Here is a 22,740-nt window from a genome sequence, read left to right as displayed (position 1 = left end):
ATTCTTGAAAGTGTTTGGGTTTTTCTAATTCTTTTGTTCTGAGATATTAGAAAATGGATATGAATTAATGCCTTTGTTAGAAGTAAAACAGATGTGATCCCACAGAACACTTGACACCCTGATTCAGCAGGCTCTCACGGACTTGAAACAAGCCAAAACATCTTCTGTGTCTGGGGATAACAACGTTTCATTTACCTTTCAGACTTATTTACTAGGCAAAACAATCAAGACTGAGTAACACTCAGAGATTATACTAGTTGAAACGAAAAAATAGCTTAACACACAATATGAGGATACTAGCAGGTGAAAACTTCTGATACAGCTTTCATGCACTTCATTAAATCGAAACCCAAATAAGCTGGTTGACCAAAAGTCTTCACTTGGGATATGGCTAAGCCTCTCTTTTAAACATCATGTAAGACTCAAGCACCTATGCAAAATGTTAAAACCTTGTGATAAAATTCATCAGTTAGCTGGGATTTTTCCTGTGTTATTGAGATCCTATGAGTCTGTCTAGAGTACAATAAAGTGGATTATGTGACATATACATTTTATCATCCAGAGTCATCCAGAGTCAAAACAGTTGCAAATTATACAGCTGTGCAGCTATCCACTAAAAAGTCTTCATCAGCCTTCCTATTAGCCAGGCAATAATTAATGCGGTTGTTTTGCAGACTGTTAGGAGCTATTCATTCACCTCTGAGGATGGGTGCTGCTCCTGTTCTCACTAGAGCTGTTACAGTAAAAGAGCTGTGTAACCACTCTGCTTGCTGACTGATTCAGCTCTAAGATAAACTTGAAACCATTTTTATTTTGGGCAACAAGTTTCATGGGTTTTTTCTTATTTCACTGCAATAAACCAGTGATCCTTCAATGAGTTTTATTTTCTATAAGTGCTTAAATGCTTCTGTTTTAAAAATGAGAACATTTCTGCTCAGAAGTACACATAATATTAGACAAATAAGGTGTAGGTGGTTTCCGGTTCTAATTAATCTGTTCCCAGTTCAAACTACATGCAAGGGCTGTCAAGCACAGAACCGAATTTACTTGATGTAATTAAGCACCACTTGGAGAGATTTAAGGGTCTTGTCCAGTCTGTACAGAAGGCTGTGTATCCTCCATTGGGATTCTAAATATGAATCGTTAGTTTTGATCTTTCATCTATCATCTATGAAAGGTCATGTGCCATTAGTCACCCTTTTTTTACTCTTTAGAGAAATCAAGCTCGTCAGCTCTTACAGCTTCTTAACAATGTCTCTTTAGATGTGTCTCATACTTTCCTGATAACAGGTCCTTCACCGGTCATGGCAGCTGAAGAGAAAGAGGCAATAATTTCTGCCGTATTCTGAAAGGCGTTTTGAACAGCAACTGCAGATAACCACTACCTGAGTCTGCTGAAATTGTGCACAGCAATGTAATTGTGGAGGGGATCAGGCCTCTAAAGCTAAGCCAGCTTTCACATTATTTAAGCTCACTGATGCAATAAAATACTTCTGCATGATGGATTCACTGAAGAGCTGGAAACAGCCTGTGGGGTTCTTTGTGGCACTTTCAAATGGTCATAATGAAAAATAGGATATGTTCACCTTTCATTATTGCTTGAAAAAGTGAACAGTAACAGAAGTGAGGGAAGCAACTAAACTATCTGTGCATTACAAGCATCCTCTGTGGTGTTTTTGCCAAAATCCACCTTCAATTCTTTGTCCACATTAGATTTTCCCTCCCTGCCAAAGGACTGGAAAATTAATGAACAAAAGTAAGTTTTCCCTAAAAAAATAAGGTTTTTTTCTTCAGTTTGGAATGGTTAACTTCGGGAATCAAAACTCCAATTATTTTACGGTTGCAAACTCATTTTTAGGTGTGGTACTTTCTAGTAACAAATACTTCTGCTGAAGCATTGACTCTTTGAAGCATCGACTCACACTTACAGCTCTGCCTTTGATTTTTCTCTTGTGTGTAAGTGTAGGAAGCACTGTCCAGCCTGTCCCACATCATCACCACAGCATCCAAATAGCACACAGTATTAAAATGCTTGGTGTCAAAACACCCTTCCAGTAGAGACAAGTGTTTTCTCTCAAACTTTACAGCTGCAGCAGTGGAAGATGACTGATGGCCAGCGCAGGAGGAGCCTGCACTGAGACCAAGTTGCCTCGTTTCTCCTGGTGGCCAAAATTTTTCCTCTCAGGACATCATTGTGAGAGGTAGCTGCTGCCAGCTTAGTCCATCTTGTCCAAAACTGGGGAGTTCCATGAGATCTAAATGGCAATTTGCCTTTAACTTGGAAATGAAACTGCCTACACATCAAGACTTCTATTTCTGCACATGTCCAGATTACTTTCTGAACTGGGACGGAGGGAATGGAAACACGTCCGTCCAGTCCCTGCCATTCCAGGGTAAGGTTGAGATATTTCAGGCTAATTCTCCACAGCAGGATGAGATTGCATGTGGTCACATGCTCACTGAGGCAGGTCCCCATCAAGTGTGGCAGACTCCCCGCCCCTTCCCCATGAGGGTCTGCAGGTCAGTCTGTTCACACTGTGGGCATTACCAAGGCACCTGCCGCTGGGACGGAACCTCACAGGTTGTCTGAAGCCTAAGCTCGAAGGCACCTAAGTGCTCCAGCCAGCACCTTGCTTGGCCAGAGACAGGTTTTGTACCTGCACTAAGCAAAGCAATAGACAAACATCATACTTTCCTGTACTTTGTTATGTTTCTGAATATTTTGTCAAGTTTTTTGTGCATCAAGACTAGTCAGCACAGACCACAGACAGCAGTCAAACATATCTTAACTGTGTCATGCTCCATCTTCTGAACGGTTTGCTCATTTGCCTGTTTAGTTTTTTTCACTGTTCCTAGGAGAAGGCTGTTCTGCAAACTTACACCCCTAAGGAACCATTTTCTAATTATCAAGCTAAATTTACAGTTAGTTTGTACTGTTTATTCTTTAGCTTATAATGTTTTTCTTTCTCTCTGGAAAATATTTCATCCATGTATTTATAGACAGGAATCATATCTCCTATTTTTAGGCTTTATTTATTTCCATTGAACACATGATCATACGTAGTGAAAAGGGGAAAAACAATCTTTTTACATTTGGCTAATTTGCTTGGAAAGTTCTGATCACTCTTGAGATACTGCACTTCCTGTTCGCATACTTCTCTCTTTTATCTCCAGGTTTAGGAATAGTTTTAAAATATTACAACTTTCCCCTTTTCAAGTCACAAGTTCATATTTTAAGCTCTTCATTTCACTTGGAATTAAGAGTTGAAGTTAAATACAAAAGGCAGATTTGAACACTGATACTGAATGCAGGGAAAACAATTTTCAAAGTGATTTAACCATACATTAAAAAGAAAATAAAATGTGATATATTTGCAATAAATTGATCTGATTATAATACTACGCTTTAATACAGCTAACAGATAGAAAATTAATAGAAAATCTATGTTTCTGTTACAATAAAGAGAGATAGAGAGAGGTCTATCAAGGCAAAACATACACATTTATGGTCACACAAACTATGAAAATTTTAAAAAGTTTTATAGCCCCACGATATTAATATGCATAATACTACTGAACTTGATGGACTGCAAAGTGGGAAAATTGCAAAATCTAAATTAGCACTCCTGTGATTGAAGATCCTGGATATAGTTTTATTATGCAAGAGGCTTTGATTTTTCAATGTGTCTTGTTTTCATGCATATTACTAAAATGACTGGCTTTCAATTTTTGCCATTTACAGAAACATTTGTTTTAAATATTGCAACCAAATGAGACACATGTAGCTGACTCTCAAAAGGTTTGTAATGTTTATGGAATGGTTTTGCAGTTTATAAACTATCCCAGCACTTGATTATTGTTAAGAACACGAAATCATCAGATGGCATAGAACCGCACATCCAATTGAGCCATTTTGGCACAGCAGTAAAAGAGTTTAGTGAGGGTAAAACATCCAGTTCTGTCAGAGTAGAGTATCATGTGCCTGCTATCTACTACTCATTACCTATCTATCATGCAGTAGTACTGTCTTTCCTGCTGCTTACTCTGCAACAGCATCTGGAGGCATCACTGGAAATGGATGCTTCATAGTGAATTTGGAAATCACTGGACCAACTTACGGAAGAGAAATCCACTGAAGACCACTAAATACAAAGGCACCATCTCCGGCTCTGAAAGTTCGTGACTGTCATTTCCCCACTCTCACAGTCTCCCCTCTGAACTGCTGTGATGCATGTGCAGAGCCTAATGATCTCACCATCTGCTCTAAGAGGAAGAGTGCTTGGGGAAAAAAGTCCTTCAGGGCTATATTTCCAGCTATAGAAGCAGATAGTGCTCCCACTCCACAGCAGCATTTGATCTGTTTGCTGGTGGAGGGAGCCAGTTGCCATCCAGACAGGAGAAGATTCAACTCTTCTTCACACCCATCCTAAAGAAATGTTGTGTCATTGGTTATGTGTTTAGAAATGTGTCTAGATTCTGTGGTGATGATATTTCACACCAAAAATATCTCCTTGAAACAAGGATTTACACGTTGATGCCCCTCCTGGCTGGGATCCCATTCAGATGGGGGACTTCTCAGGCTGCTCTTTCTCTTTTTTTCTGAGTAATGGGCTCTGTACTGGGGGCTGGAAACATCATTATGAAGACGGAGCGCCACAAACTATTAGACTACCCTATAACTCACTGATTATAAGATGACCATAGTGGCTCTTATCTCCATACACAGCAATTGAGATTAATCTTCCAGCATATGGGGTGGGCTTCTATCGCCAGGGTCCCCTTGGAGAGTGGGTAGCACCCTGCTCCTATAAATCAAGCTTACACTTGAATTTTCAAACTACCTCAGAGGAAACATGTTTTTCCAGCCATCTGTCCTTGTAATTTATTAACAGATCACTGACTGCTTTGGGATCTAACACTTGTGATAGTCATCTCAAACCGAGTTATTCACTTTGATGTGTCTGCTACAAAGATAGTCACTTTGAGGAATCTCACCCATGTCTTTAACTCCAGGTGCTCTGTAGATGTCTTTCTAAGCACATTAGTTTCCTGTTTCTCTTTGGCCGTACTTTGTGAATTAAACTTTTTTTGAATGCCAAACTCAGCACCTGCTCAGTTTTTCCATTCATCCTTAAAGCATTTTATGCTTTTTACTGTTTGTGTTCGTTTGTTTGTTTGATTGTTAAATGCAGCACAACTGCACTAGGCTCCACTACAGAATGGGGGGGACAGGTTTGTTGGGTTCTTTTTAGCCTCCAGACTACATCTAGGTGGCTTCTTTTGTAATTTCTTGGTTTGCTTTTTACTAATTGCTCCATTTTCACGTAGCTTGGTTTGCAAAAGGGAACAGCCGCGCGAGGGATTTATTTGACGTCCTCTCCTGCTATGACAATACATTTGCCTTACTCTGGTTGCTACTACGGAGTAACTCTCCTCTAACGTCTTGAACCAGGTCCCACAAACCACTCCAAATCAAACTTATAAAGCATAAAAAAGATAAACCAAAACTACCTTTCTGAGCAGTGTTTAGTGAATCCAAGAATTCTCACCATATCTCAATCCAAGGCGTTGACGTATTCTTTCCATAGATAGCTGAAATCTCCCACTTCTACTATCTGATATCATTCAGACTTGATAACTGTCATGACTCTGATCATAGGACCAATATGAGCTTAGTACTTAAAACAGGGACGTCCACCCACAAGGAGTCCATCATAGGCTGCTTCTGTGATATTTTTACACTTAATGTGATTCTTTTGTCAGCAGCATCACTGAGCATCTTCACTCTATTACTCAATAAAAGTTCGTTACCAGATAACACTGTCCCACTGATCCTATTTCCACAAAGCATCCCAGGTGCTCATTATGGCAGGCTTATCACCTGATGCCAAACACTGTAGTTCCTCTGCTTTTATTTTTTATCTCAGGAAGTCTGCAGGTTTTGCTCCCAACATGAAGTCACTCTGCAGTTTTCCCTGATGTCACCAATTCTGGTAATTATGGGCTCCCGCTGTCACCCTCCACTTCTCCTTGCCTTTAAAATGAGTCTGTCCACTCCAGGATCTTCTTCAGACCTTGAGTGTGACATCCACTAAAGGGTGGGACACCTACAAGATACTAGGCTTTTCCTTCCTAGCAGATAATTCTCCTTCCTAATGATTTACACCCTGCCTTGTAGCACAAGGAGCACTGCAGCAAGATAGTATCTCCATAAATCTCCTCTGTGAACCCCATTTTCTCTCTGGTGCTCCATCTCAGCCAGTCTCATGTCAGAAGAACAAACCTGTCCTCTCTACCAGGTACATGCATATCAAACCTACAGCCTGGTCAGGTTACACTTTGAACTCCGTATAATAGCCTGGGCAGCCCCCCACACTTCTGAGGGATTTCAAACAACATTTTGAGCTTAAATACTATGGGGGTTTTAGTGGGTCTAGCTTTTAACTTTCGCCTTTGGAGGAGTGGTTAAGATTGTTCTCCTCTTCCTCTGCTCTATTGTTATTAAGACAATCAGCAATGGGTAAGAACTTCCCACGTGGTGGACGTGGCTGATGATATCGTAACCATCCCTGGTACAAAAGTCCTCATTTGTGAGCTACCGTCTTTTGGGTTGGTGGTCCTGGGCACTCTCTATTCGCTACTCAGTATAGCAGGTTCACCTTGCCCAGCCTAATCCATCCATTGTATGTGACAACTCCCAGAGCAGCCTCTGCAGCCCCAGTCACCCACCCTGAGCAACCAGTGACCAGAACTGGACACACCAGTTGAACTCTGCACATACTTTTCTGCTTTCCAGAAGCCATGCCTTGCTCTTCTTCCTCTCAGCCGCCACAGGCAAAACCTTCATGCAATCTCTTTTGCTTGCAGCCTTCCTCATCTGAGAGAAGCAGAGGTTTTAGTAAGAGTTTCTCAGTAGCTGGCACAGGATTTTTGCTTGTTATTGGTGCTATTTAGCTTTAAAAGGGATCAGTCCCCAAATATACTGCCTTTATTCACAGCAGTTCTGTGTTATTTGGAGTTTGGTGCAGCTCAACAACTAACTCTCCAGGTACTAACTGAACTGCTTTGCTAAGTTAAGGCTTCAGGAGGAGGCATCACTGGGACAGAGAGGTTATTGCAAGGTAAAGGTCACCTCATAAAACCAGAAGATGGCTGGGAAATACCTGGATTCCTTTCATAGCTATTCTTTTAAAATAGATGTGTGACTTTACTGCTGCCTTTATAAAGGTCTCCTTTGCCAACATTTACCAACATTCAGCGACAGATAAAATTTTTCAACTTAATAAATCTGAATTATAAAATCCAAGGACTGGCAGATAAAACCGGGCATGGGTTCACGGATCAGTGAGTCATTGCCCATGTATTTATGAAATTATCTGTCAATAGCTCCCTAAATAGGATTCTTGGTGAGGGCAACAGAAACAGCATACTAATATCAGGAAGGTAGAAGGTTATATTCCTGATGTTCTTACAATTAACTCATAATCACTGTGCAAAAAACCTACTTGTTAAGCCAATTAAAATGAAAAATCAACCCCTGTAGGTCCAAATGGAAACACATTTTCTTTTTCCATTCTGTAAGTGTAGGAAAGTGGATTTCAGTTTAAAATCACAAAGGTTAAAGCTTTAAAACAATCTAAAAGAACAGAAAGTTGAGTACTTTATGACCTAGTGCTCTCACACAAATTTGGAAGCAATATAAAATGAAAAATAGGGATTATCTATTAATGTGGGAATAAATCACCAAAATGAAGACATTAAAATCCTTAATATTAATAATATTCTAAGGTAAATCACAAAATAACCATGTGTTCCTGTGCCATAAAATCTTTTGTTAACTTCAAATACATCATGCTGGCATACAGTTCCATTTCCTCAGTAAGAGAAAAGTTTAACCTAAGACTGACAAAGAATGAAGTCTTTGAGTTTGTCAATAGAATTTAGATGGACAAAAATTTAAATTTTGGGGTTTAGCCTAACTAATCTGAAAGTACAAATTATTTCTCTATCACACAACTTTTTAGGCCTTAACAACATTCTTCAATATTTATTATAGTTCAAGTAGCATCATAAGCCAGTTTTCATTCCTTTATTACTTACTACAATGCCTTGATATATATTTAGAAGGAAGGAAAGAAGAAAAGAAGAACAGAAGTAACATTTCAGCCAGCAACCAGTTACAAGAAAATAGTGTTAAAATTAGGCATAAAAAAAGGTATGACTCTGTAAGTTCCTCTCAAAAACATGACAAGGAAAATATCATCTGAAGTCCTACAGGTCAGAAGAACAGCACCAACTTCTCTGCTATGTGTCTGGAGCCATGGCTGGTCACAACAATCGATCTTCTCTTCTTGGACTAGCAAAGCAATATCAGAAGCACAGAAAGCTCAGTGAAGCCACTTTGGCCACAACACTGAGTGGGAGACTCTGGGTTAGTTACTCTTGGCAATTTTGTTGAAAAAGGACAAAAGTTTTTGTTCACTCCAACAAAACAACACATTGTTCTGATAGGTAGAGTTTTCATGTTGCTCATGTTTATTTGAGGCTTCCCAGACTACTTTCTAATTTTCTTTTGCAGTTTCAGTGGGGAACATAGCACAGACCCAAGAAGTGAAAAGCAAACCCTCGCAAAGTCAGTCTTTGTCGTGCTTAAATCCCTCCTGCTAGATTCTGCAGGGCATTGATTACATTTCCATTTGTTTGGTGTTGTATTTTGTTATTTCTCATCGTATTGCCATAGATTGCAGCCAAAACAGCTCTGTGACATGGGGGAAAAGGGAATCAAGAGATGGACTTTTTTTTGTGCTATTTTCCAATTTTGTTTTAAACCTCACTCATCTCTGTACCATTGTACAAAGGGCAGGCACAACACCACACAATTCTGTGCCTAATAGCTACTAATAACAAGTGGCTTTCCAGGGTTGAATGAATCACCTGTGAACCTGGAATCAAAGTGAAGCACAGAGGAGTTAGAGACACTGGATGAAAGCACAGGCCTTGAACATGTGGTCACAGGGTGATACCAGAGACCCTAGGGTGGTAGTCAGACAACTGATCTTCAACAGAGGAATTGAGATTTGCAAGATGTGTTATTTGGTTTAGGAATAACAGAGAGAAACCAGAGCAAGTATCCATTACAGATAAAACACACTGTGTGTAGTAGATGCTGATGAACTTACCAATAAGAGAAGGAATCTGTCAGCAAGCAAGCAAGAGACTCGAGAGGGAGGAGGAAGATACTTCCATCATCCACTTCAAACTCTCCCAGTGAAGGACTCAGGATGCTGATGACAGTCTGCAAATTCCCTCTCTTCCCTTGCCTGTCAACACAGCACCAGAGAGATGGAGAGGTAGTAATTATTTGTATATGTAGTTCGAACTGAGTATAATTCAAAATAAAATTACTATGGTAAGTAGTAAAGACCAAAAAATAATGGCTTATGCACAGACTGGCAGGACTAACCATGAGCCATGTTTCTTTGGCCCACATGAATGGTGCAATTTGTCATGTAACAATCTGGTGGAGGGTTCGAACAGCCCGGTTTGTAATTTGGATACAATAGAGCGGTGACAGATTGGATATAACAGGTTTGGAGGAGTTAACTCTGTCTAGACTCTCCTTTGAGAGGGTGTGAAGTAATTTGCTTCCCAAATTACAGATTGTTCAGGCTGAGTTTTGCCTTTAAAAGTTCTTACTATGTTTTGTGGAACACTGAGTTTTTCAAATTTTTCAGGAAGCTGTACGTACAATCATGCAGTTGGTACTTTGATTATCTCCAGCCAAGTATCAAGGCAATCTGAAGAGCTCTGTACACTGTTTACAACCTCACTATCTCTTACCAATAATGCTCAGGAAATAGAACAGCATCTTCTTCAATCTGTAAAAACACAAATGGGACACTCTAAGCTCTTCACAAATCAGCAGAACTTACATCCCTGACCAGATATTCTTTAAATTTAGAAATTCATTTGGATGTTCTGCCTCCCTGGCCCCACAAAATAAAAAGGAAAGGCATCTCCAAAGCACTTGAGGAATGTAATTTAGCAACCAAAAATCCAGATATTACTCGTTGAAAATTCATGTCATTTAATAAACAAATTGAGATTGCCTGTAGAAATATGAAGTCTTAGGGATAATAATTTTTTCACTGTGAAAACTTTCACAAAGTCTTCATTGTATGGATGAACATGAGAAATTTACTTAAAAAAAATATGATAAACTTTGCACTTTTCTATCACTTGAGTTCCAGAGCCAGAAGAAAAATACTGTGTCTTACAATAAAACAGCAAGAAAGACGTCAGTCACATACTATCAAGAAGATTTAAAGCCAGATAATATTTAGCAATTTGGATCCAGTCCACATCTCATACAAATGCCATAACTTCACTTTTTCTAGTCAAACTATGAAACTTACTTTCACTGCAATCACCACTGTAAAGCTTAGTAAAAAATTTTCACTTTGTTGTGTGTGAAAATAAAAAGCTTTATTTTATGTCACTTCCGTTTTGATCGCTAACCCAAGCTTGCCTTGAATTAAACTTGTTTTCTGATTTGCCACTCTTTTCTTCCTGTTGGTTCCGCAAAATACAGACTTTGCTCAATTCTTGAGTTACTTTCTATCTAGAAAACGCAGTTCAGTGCTATCTTCAAAATAAACAGATCTTCAACATTCTTGTGGTACTTAACACCAGGTAGCTTTGGCTGAACACTGTAAACTCAAATACTATCTTAGCATTAAATGTAATTCGTAAGACTGTACAGAAGCACAATGTTTTGTGGCTATTGTCTTAACAGTAGAACAGTGATCTGGGTGAAAGTTTGTTGGATTTACATATTTATTAATCATTAAGATCTAGCCACAAAATTCTGGAATAGCATGAAATTTATTTTAGCAGACATGCATTGCTTGAGCAAAAAGCTAGATTACGTAATATTCAGTCAAAAAGATGTGGACAAATGTAGAGAAAATTTAAAATTGATAAATAATCTGTTCATAAGTACGAGTAATTATTCTTTGTAAATACTGAAAGGCAACCTGCTAAAAATACCTGTACTAGTTTTTTTCTGTCTTCAGGAAGCCAGAGTTTGACTTTAACAAAATTGTTGCATCCTACAGGCTGTACTCTGATCACTTCAGGCAACACCTCCCGCACCAGATTCCCCCCTGCACCAATTGATTCACTCCTGGTTTTCAGCTCTTCTTGAGCTTAATTTCCTCAGTTCACACGATAGAAATCGTTCATAATGAAGGCATAAAAACATTACTTTCTACCTTTTTTTTTTTTTTTTTTTAATATACAACCTTATCTGTGCCCTATATGGCAACCCTGGAACACATTATTTCTATACTATACACAAGCAATTTATGGGGATCAACCAGCTGCCAGCTGATCAGCTACCCTGGCTTTGCTTCATGTTTCTCCGGAATGACTGCTAACACTGGTTTCAGTAACGGCATTTCTTCAGCACTTCTGTGTTGTGTGGGCTTGGGTCAGCTCTTCCTGCAGAACAGTGAAGATGCCACTTAATTTGGTTTAAAAATCAAAGGATGAGGATGATTCTCCTTGGCTATCATTTTTAATAAGACTTTCAAAATACTAAAAATCCTCATTTATTGCCTCTATAACATAAATTTCGTGGCTGTCTTTCTTAAATGGAAGCAAAAGAATAGAGCTTTGTTCTTGTGCAATTCTAAAATCAAACAATAGGTGAGAACAATCAAAGAAAACCAAAAGAGGCTGGAGCCAGTACATTTAGGTCACGTTGAACACAACACTACACTACTTTGAGTCTCAGCAGAATGTTTCCTTCTCAAGAGCCCTTAGCAAAAAACATTCACTCTTTTGCGCGCAGAAAAGGAGGCACTTATGGGCATAATGCACAGTCAGGTCTCTGAGAGAAGAGCTCTTGAGGTGCAGAATTTGATGCATTACTGTTCCCAGCTGCTTTGCTCATATTTTAGACAGTTCTGGGCAGGCAGTGCTTCTTATAGGGTAGGGCAGATGTGTCAGCCTCAGCCACAGCATCTCAACAGTGGGAGCACAAAGTAAACAAACAAACAGAAAGGAACCAATAAACATCAAAAAACTCCAAACCCCAAAAGACTTCTTCTATTGTTTAGACTAGTTTTCCAGGCATAAACTGTTCCCAGAGTTTTGGCAGAAATGTGAATGTCTCCTGCATAGTGCAGAGCCAAGGCTTTGCTGTCAAATCACCATCAAATTGCACATGACTTGTGATTCAGTTCGCTGAGCAGCTACAAATCCTCTGCAGGTGTTTCTCTGCTCCAAAGGAGCTGCTTGCTGCTGCTCTTCTCAGAGGTTTTCACCAACTTGGGATAAGCAGTTCATGTCTTCTGCAGAGCTGGACAAAATGTGGGCTTCAGGGTCCAAGGAATCCCAGTGCTGCCCCTTGAAAAACCTTTGAAAACTCTGTTTAGGAAGAAATGCTTTGTTGAGGGAGTCTACACTCCATGAAGTCCATGTTTCTTTCAGCTGTTGAGGACTACTGGGGACTACTACTTGCTGTGTGGGCAGAAGGAGCATGTATATCTAGCCATGCTTAACTGCTCTTTTCATCACTGGCAGTTTCACGTCTTCTTGAAGTGTCTGCCTGTTAGGCTAACACCTCTAGGACGTTTTTAGGGTGCTGCAGCTTTACCTGTGTTTATTTTACCACACATCCTCCATGTCTACTTCCTGGATTTAAGTCAATAAATCCTAGACTATTTAATACAAAGCTCATCCTTGCTTAAAAGCCACATGTCTGTTGAAATAATGTTTACAAGACAAATGCATCTTTATCTATATGGGACTAAACTGTAGTGGATCCACATCATCCTGTCTCATAATTCATCATTTCTTAACTGAGATCAGATTTTTGGGTTACCATTTGTCTGTGTGTGAGTGCATGTGTGTCTGTAGGGGGGACATGGGAGGACATGTCAGAATTAATAGCATGATGTTGTAAAGAAAAGCAGTTGTGTTAGAAAGATGTTTTAAAAAAACTCAAGCTAGCAAACCTCAATAGCAAATGTTTTTTGCAATCTCAATCCAAAATTACCTGGTTTAGAGTGAAATACTGTGACTTAAAAGCTGGGTAATATCAGTATTTCAGAGTTATAGGACTAGCTTAAAATGCAAAGGAATAACAATTATTTTTTTATTTTTTAAGGTACTTAACACAGATTAAAAATACGAAACCAAGAAAATAGTTTTTTCCCTCAAGCATAATGCTAAATACTGCTAAAGAAAAAAAGTAAAGAATAAAAATGCATCAAATCCCAGGGAAAAAGATCTCATCACAGCCTTCAGTAGAGTGCAGATCCTTCCTGCATTTCAGGAAGGGGATTTTGTTTCTGTTGCCTATCAAGAACAAAGGGAGAGACAGAAGAGTAGGTGAAAAGCTAGTGGTGGTGAACTCATGTCCCATTTGAAGCTTAGTTTTTTACCAACAGTCTGGTGCACACTCTACATGGGCCATTTAGCATTTATTTGGATTGCTCATGATCACCTTACCAAGAATTCTTGCTCAATCATTTTGTTGCACTGGTGTGGTTGTTTTTTTTCTTTTTTCTCTCCTTCCTTCAGGCATTGACTCAACGTAGAATAGAGGTGGGCTGAGCTGGTTACAAGGTGACTCTGGACTTGTAGCACACAATAGCTGATCCTTAATTAGCTAGAAGTGAGTGGATGCGTCAATTGGTGAAAGCTCCCACATGAAAAAAACAAGTTGTCAGACTTACAGGTGAAGATAAAAACTGAGAGGTTGGATAATAATTTTTAAACAATTGCACACTTACCAGGAAGACCTGTCAAAACTTTGCAAGGAATTTTAGTGTCTTTACTTGTTTTTTGAAACTTTAGGTACTGCAGGAAAAAAAAGATTCATTACCCTAATAATCCCACAGACAATCCTTTTGGTACATAACCTGAGATTTGCCCTGTATTTACAAAAGGTGAAGGGTTTACAGGACTGTACTACATACAATGGAGGCTAGAATGAAGGGTGCAATCTAGTGAGCAAAGACAGTTGTGAAGCCAGAACTAGGCACTGAAGACACCTATTCAGACTTTCATGGTCTGCATTTTCAGGAACTGACTCCTGGATTCTTACAAATGGTTTAAATAAAAAAAAAAAAATTGGAAACCAAGAATGTAAACATTTTCTGAAGATATGGCAATGATTAACCAAGAAATTCCTCTTTTGATCATGTATCTATAATGCTCACTCATGAACTTACAGAATTTGTCAGTTCTTCTTTTGTATGACCATTTCACACCCTTACTCACATTCCTGATTTGTGTTTTAGTTCTGAAAATTAACTTATTCTAAGTAAACAGTGTAGCAACTTGCTTTGACTCAGACAGGACTTCACTAGGACGGGACTTCTTTCCCATCCAATTTTATTTGAACAGAAATCAAATACAGAGGCAGATATTGCTATGATAAAGCTGTTCTTGTGTCTCACAGTAAATAAATAAATAAAAATACATTTTTATTTTTCATGAGGCCATATTGGAAAAAGAGGCAGATGAGGGAAATGCTGAGATGGTTAAAACTTGAATATTCTTGAAGCCATAAGGCTGAAGTCTGTCTCCTCTAATATGGGAAGAAACTGAAGGGAAGGCAAACCAGATGCCATATAGTCCACTTTATTTCTGGCTGGATGTACCAGCTCAGCTGCCCATTGCACATAACCCGCACAATAGCCGCTGAAGCAAGAACTTTTTTAGCTCCTCAAATGAAGGTAAAATCACCTGGGAAAGTGGTGGACTCATATACATTTATGGTGTCAACGTGGTTTATATTCATATCTATTGATAGCAAAAATTCTGCTGGCTAGTTAGGCAGCAAGCCCTTGGGTAAAGTTTATTCTGTTTCAGGTTTGACAATATTGTTTCAGGGGGAATTTTTTTCATCTCACATGCTGTGGAATTTCTACCTTTCCAGGAAATGCTGCCTCTTTTTTTTCTTTTGTGGTTGTTCCTATCTGGTGAATTACGGAAAGGAAAGGATAGTAATCAGCCTAGGCATAAACTGTGTCAAAACCTCATTCAGCTATAGTAATATCGAAATTTCTACTGAGTCCACAGGACTACAGCATGGATAAGCACAAATGCCTCCTGGGGTCTGAGTACGGGCTCCGGCTGGGTGCACAGTTTCACACACACATTCTTCATTATTCAAAAATACCTTCAGTTCACTCATTTGGATAAAGTCTGTTCTTCCCTCCCTTAAAGAAAAAACTCTTGGGGATTTGAATAAAAGCAGGTTTCCCCAGCTTTTTCTGGAAGGAAACATGTGATTCTCTGACATTCTAGTTTTTGTGAGTTAAGGTAGCAGTATGATTTATGATCCACTCCCATCTACCCACAATGCTCCTAGTTAACATACATAATCTACAGATTTAATTACACAGAGTAACTCATGTCTAGGAATCTACAGGTGGGCTAGAATTATAACTGAGTTTTACAGAGATTAATTGAGTGGAATTTAAAGGAAACACCATGCTCAGGCTGTGAAGTCTTCTTTAAGGCCACCCAGCAGGTTGTTAGCTTAAAGTTTTTTCATGGCCCTGATTCAGGAAAACCTGTGCTGTCTTCAGAGCAGCACTTAAGCACTTTCCCAGAGCATGAGACTTTAGTAATGTAAACATTTGGATGCTCTTGACTTCTAACTTCTAAAATGAAAACAAGATATACGTACCTTGAGAAAGTTAACCCTTCCATAGAGAACACCAAGAACATCATAAACAAGAAGCTAGAGGACTGATGAGATTGGGTTTAAATCACCAAGACTGTTTTTGAAATCACATTCCACTGATATGTCTAGTTACGGACTTCAGCTTAAATAAGTTTTACCCTCCCAGCTCCCGAAACTGGTTAGTGCACTGATTGCACTATTCAGAGTTGTCTGGCTCTGGGCCCTGCCTCCCTGCCAAGTTTGCTTCCTTCCCTTTTATATGTTCAAAACTACCATCCTCCAAATACAAACAGGAATGTAACCGTAACGAAATGAGTCTTTTTTTCTAATCCAGGAAATGGAGAAGAGAGAAACTTCATTGGACTACACTAATTATGTGGGTTTGAGTGTGACTTTCACTTCTATCTAGCATATTATCACACTGTATAGAATAAAAGGTTTAAAAATGAATATCATATACTAATCATAACACTATTTAAATATTAATTTGAAAAGAAAATGAAGTCATGCCATGAACTGAAATAATAATTCTTTTTTATTTCACGCTTTACAGAAATGTCCATTGCTAGCAACTGTTTATTGATTTGTCTTAGGAAATTATTGCCTCAAGTCATATGGTCTTTAGTCCTCATTTTCTGTATGTAGAACAGGAGTGAGGCAAAGTATTTAATTTGTGAGGAACTTTATGGCAGTAAACACCAAAATGACCTGTCCCGGTATTGTAGTGTTGGTGGGACATAGAGAATTATTTGATAAGGAAAGACAAATCTAGTCAGGACACTTTCAGCTAAATGCAGTTTACACAAAAGGGTGTGAAGCCAAGAAACTTCGATAACAACTCAGTGTTATTAAGCAGGTATTCTTTATTGCGGCGCCGGGCAGCACAGGGGATAGCTCCTTCCACATGTGCGTGCCCAAGCGTCTTACCTTATATTTACAGCTTTCACATTTATTCATTACATTTCTAAGAAAAGGTTGGGTTATTTGAACTATTTCCAGGAATTCATTAGCATAAGTTCCTCCCATAGTTCCGCCTCAGTCCACCCAAGTTACACCCCCATCGGGGGTCCTTGGTGGTAGTTGGGGATGAAGGTCCTAGTCTTCCTCATGGTTGAACTTTTGAACTTGTCCTGTGGCACATGCCCTGTACCATCCTGGGTTTTTTCCAGTTCACAGAACCAGCTCCTGCTAGCTGCCCTCCCTATCTCTCCTGCTTAGTCTTCTGTGTTCCTGAGCCCCACCAGGAGGATTCCACCTGGTGTCCTTCACTTGGCGGATTCTGCTTCATTCTTATCTTTAAAGTGTTTGTTAGTTAGTCCGCAATGGATATATGCATAATGGTTAGTATAAATCGGCCTCCCTCCCTAGCTCCAAAGGCTGGTCAGCAGTTCCTTTCTAAAAGCCAGTTTTCTAAATGCTAGTTAGCCATTCTTTATTACAGGTGATAAAGCAAAAGAAAAATTGCCATCTTTTCTTGGGACAGTCTTCTGAGATAATTCAGGTTAATGAATTTAGGATAACTCAGGATAGTTGCTGTAGTTAGGGAGTCCTTTAGACATCTAACCACATGTTTTCAAGTCTCTGCTCTTATCTTTACCTCTGGTAAGAAAAATTTATATCTCCTTCTGGTGGACGGAATGAAAACAAATACTGAAAACCCGCAAGGTAGGACTATGTTGTTTTCTGAAAACCTCTGTGAAGCACAGACAACCTGGCTCACCCCAAGAGAGGATTTCAACTCAGTTAATCATAAGTATCTACAGTATAGGTGTTCACATGTGAGCTCCTCATTTTAGTTTCGTATAGTTAGCAACGATCCAGTCAGTATAGTCAATGGAGTGGGCAAGACAACTCCTAAGAGCAGATGAAGGTGCCTGCTTTGCGATGAGACAAACTGTTCTTGCAGCATCCTTGACTGTGTTGGCCAGATTATGGCTGACTCAAATGCAGGCTTATAAAGGCAGATCAGTTGGTCTTTGTCTCTCTAGGAAGACTCCCAGGTTTTGATGAAGTGCCACAAGTTTCTTGGCAAAGGGAGACAGCTGAAAGGTTTTCTGAGGAAACGCTCTGAAGTAAATGCAGTCTAAATGCGACATCCAGCAGAAGCAAGGCAGGAAAGAGCATGCATCTGGAGAGGTTAATTGACCAGCATCACTTTCTAGCACTTGGTGCCCTAATCTTTTAAGTCAGGACCTTCAGCCTGTAACAAAGAGACAAATCTCCCCAATCAGCAATACCTTGCAATTGTGAGAAGCAAGGCTTCACAGCCTTTGTTGAACCACACCAGGAGCAAAGGCTGGACCTTCACAGTCTAGAGGGAAACTTTCCCCTTCAAAATTTAAAAATATATTAAAATAAAGAAGAAAGCCCGTAGAAACACACAAACCCTCCCCCATGGCATGTGGGTTGGAACAAGACGATCTTTAAGGTCTTTTCCAAACCAACCCATTCTATGATTCTAAATCACCTCTACCAAGCACTTTGGGATTTCTATAAAACCTATTTTCATGTTTTCATTTAAACAGCACAGGGCTAATAACTCTTCACACTTAAACATTATATTTGCGACCCTATGTTTATCTAAGTGCTTTGTATTGCCTGCACTGATACAGAAACTAAGCACTTCAGTTGCATCGTAAAGTAAAAAAAATATAATTTTTTTTCCTTATGTTACGGTTGAGGAACTGAGACACAAAATGGCTGAGTGATATTCTCATGTCCTACAGGAGTCTATAACAAAGCAGAATCCCAACCCACCTTCCGATATTCAAAGTCAGTGCCCCTAACTGCTCAGCTGCTTTCATCCTGAATATTCCACGAACACCAGCACTGATCCTGCAACCTCTACTTGGGCACATGGGCATCCACAGGTCTCCCTCTGCACATGTGGCCACTGAGCTCCGGACTATCTGGAGCTTAACGCAACAGTTATACAAGACTGTTCACCCTGTTAGCGTGACAAGACAGAACGAGAACTTTAAAGGGAAAAACAGGATGTGAAAAGACTTCTGTGAGGTCTCTGCTGTCTGCACAGAGAGGACCCTACAATTTTTTGGGTTTCATGCAAGTGCTTTTCTATTCTTCCCTAATTATAAAAAAATAAGCATACTTATGTTGTTCTAGGAATGTAAAGAGAACAGACTTAAAACTAATTAATGCAGTACAGCATTAATCAAGTCTTCTTGTAAAGCTTTAATTCGAGTAGGAAGGTCGAAGAGATTTTGTTGTGGTTTTTAAAATAAGCAGTTTACAGCACACGCCTTTAATAGACAAAAATATTTCACACAATACAATTAGATCCTGGGCCATCTTTAACTCTGGAGGTTTGCCTCAAGTCACAGAACATGAATATTAATTTACTTCACAGAATATCCATGAAGTTGGTGTTTCAAGCAAAACTCAGATATTTTTTATGAGAACTCTAAAAATATCTTGTGCTAAATATGTCTGCCTCAAGTTCCTAAATCATTATGAGATGTACATGAGCACAGTCTTAATGTTTTTACTGTGTCTTATTCCCTGAAAAAAAGTAGAAAACCACAGGAGCACAGGTCAACCTGCAGCTCCTGAAAATCAAGTCTGTGCCACACACATCAACTCATAGATCTGGGAACCTGCTAGAAATTAAAAAACTAAATTACAGAGAATGTTTTATAAAGCTTAACATAGTGTAAAAAAAAAAGAAAATCTGGATAGGCTGATGAGTTCTTTGCCATGAACACACAGGTCAGCAAATGTATTTCAGTTTGTGTGTGTGAGCTTGTAAATTTGCACAATGATTCCTAACTGCAAATCCATTTTTTTGTTTTAATACTTCACTACACAATGACATACCTATTGAATCTACTTTGTCTACAAGACCATGTGAGAGCAGGTTGAAAAGTTTGTCTGTGATAAATGCATCACTGAGTGTGGAGCCTCTGTTCTAACTTGTAGGAATATGCTAACTACCAGATATACTCTGATGTGGAGGAAAGAAATCATGACACCCAGATTCATAGGGCTGTGAATTAGCCTCTTCCAAGATCTCAGCAGTCGTACAAAAAAAACAAAACAAAAAAAGCTGTAGCCACAAATATTATAAATGGTGTGCTGCAGTCCAGAGTAAACAGGAGCATCACTCTACAATAGCCTCTTTCCTCAACTCTGCAGATGGTGATTTGCTATGTGCTTGGCTCTCACAGTCATAATTTCATGCAGTACTATGTGTCATCTCCCAGGCACTCAAAGTCAAGCTCTGGAAAACACCAAGTTTCCCCTTTTTTATCTTTCATGACAGCTTTTCATTCTGAAGCAAGTTGGTAAGCATGCAGAAGGCAGTGTCATATAGGGCCACTGTGGTCCTTTCAACAACGTCTGCAGAGTTGAGTGAACCTCTTTTCTGCATTTGGAGGCTATAAGAAGCCACTTGTTACTGGTGCTCAGCAGTTGGTTAGTGAGCATTTGCTGCTCTGCGCATTGACAACCAGCCCTTGTTGCCTGTGCATGAAACCTTCCCCAGTCACTGCCTGGGAAATTTAGCTCTTTGAGACATAGCGGTCCATGCCACACGTTAGAGAGACCCTATGTTCATATATTTCTGTTTGCAGATGTGGTTGCTAAATAGCATTTTAACGGAGAAGGATAAGTCTTCCAATAGAAACCATTAATGATGACCCACTGAGCTTCAACTGGGAAAAAACAAAATTGCTGCTTTCATGTTGTTGATGTCTGTTGTTTTATTTCAAATGTACTCCTCTGTATCTAAGAGATCTGACATCAATTTCCCTAGGTGAACATTCAAAGGTACCTTGCTCCCAGTTACCTCATTCACTAATGACTGTGATTCACTAAGGCCTGTGGTGTATTTGCAACTGTTGTTTACCCATGCTATCACAGCCCTGCCAAACCAGACTACTATTCCTCTTCTGTCAACGTGTAGAAAAAACTGCCAGAAAAGGACAATACAATATTGATTTAACTATAGTTTGGGAGAGCTTTTTTCATCATTTCTACCTCTATTAAGATGTGGATTGTAACCATTGCTTCACTTGTACTGACAAACAGCAAAATTAAAAGAAAATTTGTGTTGCCGCATTTTCCTCTAACAGCTGGAAGCTCATCCTTACCTCGTTTTCACATGTATTTCCAGTAACCTCTGATTTTATTTATTTTTTTTTTAAAAGAAAGCATCTTTACTGCAAATACACAGATGTCCTGCATACTTGCAGTAAATTATCAGCAGCTAAACATCATGGTTATGAATATTTCCAGCTTGCCTCTGCCCTGTTATTTTTCACTTCAAGGCATGGCAGCCTTGAAAGCTCAGCAATGAGCTTGTAAATGCCAATATCATTAACAGAATTCAGGCTTTATGGAGCAACAACTGCTCCTCAGCCCTGAAAAGTGCTAATTCCCTTTTGACCCACATTCTAATCTTAATAATCAAGGAATTTGTTGCTGTTTTCCATGTCACCACAAATCAACAGAAATAATTTCAAAATAGATTTTGGTGGGAGCAATAGCAGACCTAGAGAAGGTAGTCTGGGATTCATAGACACGCTACGTGCTGTCTAACCACTATCCTTCTCCAACGAGAAGGATTACTTCTTTCAGCTCTTTCACTGAGAGCAAAGACAGACCAACCTACAGTACTGTTTCATCACTGTTAGTATTTAAAGCTAATTCCAGTTTTCTAAATAACAGAAAACTAAAAAAAGACAAAGGACATAAAGTGTAACAGAATATTCTTTCACACTAGGAATGAATTCAGTAGTATTTTGTCCACTTTTTGTTTTTGTTTAACAAAAAAACATAGAAGAATCTTTTTAGGAATTTTAAAATTATTTCATTCATATATTGCCTGGAAATTTGCTGAAGGCATTAAGTTCACTTGTGTAATGACTTTCTGATCAAACAATTTTGTATTTAATGCTTAAATGCTTTCTGCCTGAAGAAAGTATAATTTAAATCATTGTTGCAGAATATCAAAATAAGTACCTCCGAATGTTTTTTTAAATTATCACAAGCAAGGGTAGTAATTGATCTAACGGATCGCAGAGAAGTGTCCAGACACAACAACATTGCTGTTATTGAATAAGCCATGGAGTGGGTGTTTTCATCTTGTTTTGTCACTGGACTTGGACAAAAGGCCATTAGAAGTTTCTACGCTTGCATTACTTAGACAAATGATTCTAATACTTTTTCTAAAGCAGCATGTATGCAGTCCACCACTAGAAATACGCATTTTCTCACACGACGAAAACCTGAGAGCTATTGTTTAGCTTAACTCCCCTGGTTTCAGTGAAGATACCCAATATTCTAGGATCTGTTTCACCATGTCTAACATAATAGCAGCCATAGAAACAATTTCCTGGTTTCATCTTTAAAATACATGGGTTTGATATTTAAATTTTCATTTAAGGTGCGTGTTTACATGCCTTTTTTGGCACCATGAGCCCTGTCCATAATTTGATTAATTAAATTGATTAGTTCAGCACATTCAGTAGTTTAGCCTCAACAGTCTCTCCTCTAAACCTTTGAAACTGACAAGGAATTTTCTGCTTCCCCAGGAGTGATCTGTGCCTCCACGCACAAACTTCTTAAGTATTGTACTCCTGACTGGATGCTTCAGAGACATTACCTTATTTCCTGCGGTGCAGAACGCACGTCTGCTTCTACCATTTCTGGAAACACTAGTTTTTAACTTCTACTGCAAATAACCTTATAGAAATCCTTCAGTGAAAGTGAAAGGTGTGTGATGCTTCCTCCACATGGAACAAACTTTCCTTTATAAATTCATTCATATTTATTGATAAACCTTTGTCCTCTTTGAAAGTGACATCCTAAGCATTGCATTCTGTTGGGGGGGCGGGTGTTAACCACACATAGCTGAGGCTTTCTAATCAAAGCTTATGGTTCTAGAAGGGTGGAACAGAGAAGGAAGCACAAGCATTGGAGGGAAATTTTGTCCAAAGATATGAAGCATTTTCTTAGCACCCTGGATCGATGGCTAAAAGGAACATCAGCTGGTGAACTGGGCCACAGTGTGGTAA

This window comes from Leptosomus discolor, chromosome Z (genome assembly GCF_034619465.1).
Source record: "Leptosomus discolor isolate bLepDis1 chromosome Z, bLepDis1.hap2, whole genome shotgun sequence".
NCBI lineage: Eukaryota > Metazoa > Chordata > Aves > Leptosomiformes > Leptosomidae > Leptosomus > Leptosomus discolor.
The sequence above is the reverse complement of the archived record's forward strand: the minus strand, read 5'-3'. Positions refer to the sequence as shown.